The following is a 4,968-nucleotide window of genomic DNA, read 5'->3' as shown; positions in this document are numbered from 1 at the left end:
GCCAGGATGGTCTCGATCTCCTGACCTCGTGATCCGCCCGTCTCGGCCTCCCAAAGTGCTGGGATTACAGGCTTGAGCCACCGCGCCCGGCCAGCATCAGAGAATTATTAATACTAGAGGGCACAAGGAATTAGCCATTGCCAGTGGACACCTACATAGGTGTGACTATGTGACTCAGTTTTAAAAACATTGCGACCCAATGAAAAAAATTCCTTGGATGTTATAGAGGATGAAAATTGTAAGTCCTATTCATTCTTTAATGGAGAAACTAAAATTTACAATATTACTTTATTTAGCCCAAGATTTTCTTAAGCTTTGCATTTTCTAATTCAGCTTTGGCTTGCAGAATCATGCTTGAAGTTTGAGACTGCCAGCTTTCAACAGGCAGTTACTAGTGAAACTCTTTGGAAAGATGAGAAGATGTTGACATAAGTGTAATGTGAGACAAAGCAAAGTAAAATGTAATTTTTAAGTAAACATTGCTGGGTGTGATGGTGGCTCATGTCGCTGTCGGTTGTTATGGGAGTGAACAACGGGGGACGAATGCAGAAATGAAGACAAAGACAAAAAGAGTATTTTTGGAAGAAGGGGTCAGGGAGCTCCTTGCTTCTAGTGAACAAGGGCCCTGAGCTTCTATAGCCATTCGTATTTATTAGGTAGAAAGAGCAGGGAGGGAGAGGTAATGGTTGGTCAGCTGCTTGATTTATCACAGGTACACATAATTGCTTTCTTTGTACAATAGGCTTCAGATGTTCCTGTAGATAATCACAAGGAACACTGCGCTTGGGGTGTGACTGCCCTCAGCACCCCTTCTGGTGGCAGATGCAGTTGTTAGTTTTCCAATATCCTGCTTTCATGAGAACAGTTTTCTGTTTGCTCATATGGCCTCCAGTGGTATACTGAGTTGGTCACGACCCTCATTCTTTTGGCCTGTAACGTCTCCCCCTTTTTGTTTTTTCATTATTCGAATAAAGGTAATTGCAGGTTGTGCAGCTCTCAGTTGCCGTTTCGTGGTCCAGCTGATTTTGCAGACTATGAACAAAAAACAAAAACATAATATTAATCCCATAGTTACAAAAAAGACATTGAGGTGCTATTTGTAGTAGGTCCAAGGGTTAAGGCTCTCAAAACCTTGCTGGAATTCTGCCTAAGCTTTTTTTTTTTTTGAGACGGAGTCTCGCTCTGTCGCCCAGGCTGGAGTGCAGTGGCACCATCTCAGCTCACTGCAAGCTCCGCCTCCCGGGTTCACGCCATTCTCCTGCCTCAGCCTCCCGAGTAGCTGGGACTACAGGCGCCCGCCACGTCGTCCGGCTAGTTTTTTGTATTTTTAGTAGAGACGGGGTTTCACCATGTTAGCCAGGATGGTCTCAATCTCCTGACCTTGTGATCCGCCCGTCTCGGCCTCCCAAAGTGCTGGGATTACAAACTTGAGCCACCGCACCCGGCCCTGCCTAAGCTTTTAAAGAGGACTGAAATGCTTGACTCTACTTACTCAAGTTAAGGATTTTACTTTGTAAATCATTAATATCAAAAGTAACATTGGATGTGAAAGCTCCCCGTAAATGGGCTTTTACAAGGCTCCACGGATATTCACTTTGGTTATATACCAAATTGGCCACACAAATATGAGTATGATTAAAATGACAATGCAATTGCTGCTGCAACTGCAAACTTTGTACTTGTTCTCCTAGCCACAGAACAGTAGTCTTTACATTGCCACTTCTGTTTGTATTTCGGTGTTAATTTTATTTTGAAGCATCCATGCCTGGTCGGCTGTGCGTGTCCAGTTTTCCACATATTGAGCTGTTTGAATGGAGCTGTGCATTGCTATTGAGGACATCACAACAGAGGTTATTAATGTAACTAAGGAGACTACAGCAAAAATTATCATGCGTAAGGCTCTATGAGCATGATGAGTAAGCTGAGTAAAAAGGAGTTTCATAAGCTGTAAAGCGGGGGTGACTGCCCAAGGATTAGATAAATTTATAGGAATTCATAATCTGGAATGCAACCTAGAATTATTAGGGTGGATATGTCATGTGTTTGTACTGTGCTATAATTAAGGCAATGATACAGTTGACAGGAATCACAAGTGAATTGGGCATCATCTACCTGGTTCTTTTTCGCTGCTAAGAAAACATAAGGATTAGCAACACAAATTGTAAATTGAGTGGTAATATTTTCTACAAGGGTAACTAAAACTGCATTTAGCACAATTACTATTACTGGATTGTGTCCCAATCCAAATGCTGCCATTCATAAATGGGAGTGCTGCTTTCCGTATTGACTCCTGAATTGGACCTCTCTTTCCTTGATAATGCCATTGAGGCAAAGGTGGGCTAAAGCCTGTGCTGTGTCAAGCAATTTGGGCAGCAGATTGAGATTGAATCCCAATGTGATGTAGTGAGGAGATGTTAAAGTTTTGCCACCAGCGCCAGTAAAGTTCATGCCATGAGGTCTGATGCTCATGTCTCCCAACCAAATGACCACGGGGACCCCAGTCAATAATGTCTCCCATCAACACGGACTGTTGTCTAGCTAGGGAGCCAAGACACTGGGCCCAAGGACGGGGGTTAGAATTATCAAAGGGAGCCCATTCTGTATAATTAATACAATTTGGGCAATGGGGCTGGGAGTGATTAGTAACTACACCAGTAATATTAATAGAGCTAAGGCCCAGTAGGTACATGTATTTTTCATGGTAACTCAACCATGCCTGGGATTGAATTGCAAGGCAACTGCAGTTGAGTGAAGTATCCTGGGTGATGCATAAAGGAAGTCCCACCCATGGAGTGGTATAATTGATACCATTGTTCTGAGAGTCTAATTGCTCTGTGTCAGGGGGAGTTAAGGGTCCTGGTGCCTGTGCTTCTTGATCATGATATATCTCAGGAGGAGTGTCACTCCAGAGTACCAGTTGTACTCGTGGGGGGGTTAGGAATGTATGCCCAGTATGTTTTTGCCTCTGCACAGGGAAAACATAGCACACAGGATATTACAGCTAGCATGGTCATAAACATGGAGTCAGGGGTTTTTGCCTGACCCTGATGCTCCAGCAGTTTCTCATCTTCTTGTGTGGTTTTCTTGATCTATAAAACACAAGCATACCCTTGTCCCCATGTCAGTAAATCTACCAGGCCTTTCCATTGTCCTTCTTCCAGGGATTTCCATAATACTTTTGGGTAAACTTTCCTTTTTCCCTCTAACATTTGCCAGTGTCATTCTACCGAAGTCTTATTATCTGTACCAGGAGTTAAGACATTTAAAGTAAATAATGCTAAATGTAGTACTGTTTGAGGTGGTAACTGGTCTCCTATAACCCCTTTTTGTTTTTTCAACATAGGTTGTAACATTTGATGTGCCTGCTCTATAATTCCTTGTCCTCAAGGGTTATGAGGAATTCTTGTTTTGTGAGTGATTGCCTGTAACTAAAAAATTTTGAAAAGCATGACTAACATAAGCAAGTCTATTGTCAGTTTTTAATTGTTTAGGGACCCCCATATGGGCAAATGACAACAGACAATGTCGTTGGACATGGTCAGCTGTTTCACCTGTTTGACATGTAGCATGCAGCATATGAGAGTAAGTGTCTATAGTCATATGAACATAGCTAAGTTTGCCAAAGGCTGCTATATGTGTTACATCCATTTGCCAGATTTCATTTGGAGCTAAGCCTCGTGGGTTACATCCTTCTATGAGTATAACACCAGCGACATGCTGACAAGTGGGGCAGGCTTGCACAGTAGCTAGAGGCTGGCTTCGAGGCAGATGAAGCATATGAATAAGGGCAGAGGTGTTTTAATGCAGTAATGCATGAGAGGCTTGAGCTTGCTGAAACACAGAGCCAATCAATTTATCTACTCTATCATTACCTAGAGATAGTAGTCCAGGAAGTTGTGTGTGAGAGCGAATATGAGAAATATGAAAAAGGAGCAGCATGAAAGCGAACAGCTTGCTGAAGTCTTGGAAACAAGTTAAACAGTTCTGCTTTTAATAGCGGCAGTCTCAATGTGACTGTCTACATTTACAGCATAGGCTAAATCACAGACAATAGGAGAGGAAACAGTGAGCTGTAAAACCTGAATAACTGCCATTAATTCTGAGCGTTGAGCTGAAACACCAGGGGTTTTTATCATTTGAGTATGCTTAGGTCCATAAAATAGATGCTCAGCCTTTGGAAGAGCCATCAGTGAAGTAAGTCCGGCCGCCTGGAATAGGCGGGTAAAAGGGTAAACTTTATAAAATTGCAAAACTTTGTCTGATGGATAATGATTATCTATTATTCCTTTGCTTCAGCCAACATTGTGGAGCAATGAAGCTCAGTTCCCACATCCTGACAAGCTTTGAGAAAATTTCCTAAGCTTTTTGTACATCTCACAGGTGACAGGGCACGTTTACAATCCGTGTTTGCATTTTCAAAAGCTAGTTAAGGTTAGCATTTCTGTAGCCATGGTATGAGAAATCTGACGCTTCACTGCCTCTTGTAATCTTGCAAGAAAATGTGCATAGGGCTCCTGCGACCCTTGCGTGATATGTAAAAAAGATTGTACTGGGACCCTTTCCTCTGGAATCCCAGGCACGTTTAGCAGCCAAGGCACACTGCTTATAAGCAGCGTCTAGGAGTGCCATTTGATGTTCCAGGTCTGAATAGGGGCCACTACCTAACAGCATCCTCTGTAATGTCTCTGTGTCCAGCAGCATGATTCTGTCTAGCCTGATCTGCACACAGTTCTTGCCAATTTGAATTCCATGTCAGGTATGCACTAGCAGATAAACAAGCGCAAGCCAAATGCTTTACATCAAAGGGTAGAAGGCGCATAGCGCCAAATATAGATTCTAGCAATCCTAAAGTAAATGGGCTTTGTACTCCATTATTAACTACACTAGCTTTTAATTCCTTCAGCAACTTAAATTCTAGTGGGGTGTGTTCATGTATAAGCTCCTGTGGATTATTTGGATCGGGCCTTA

Source organism: Colobus angolensis, unplaced genomic scaffold (genome assembly GCF_000951035.1).
Source record: "Colobus angolensis palliatus isolate OR3802 unplaced genomic scaffold, Cang.pa_1.0 Scaffold29, whole genome shotgun sequence".
In the NCBI taxonomy this organism is placed as follows: domain Eukaryota; kingdom Metazoa; phylum Chordata; class Mammalia; order Primates; family Cercopithecidae; genus Colobus; species Colobus angolensis.
The sequence above is the reverse complement of the archived record's forward strand: the minus strand, read 5'-3'. Positions refer to the sequence as shown.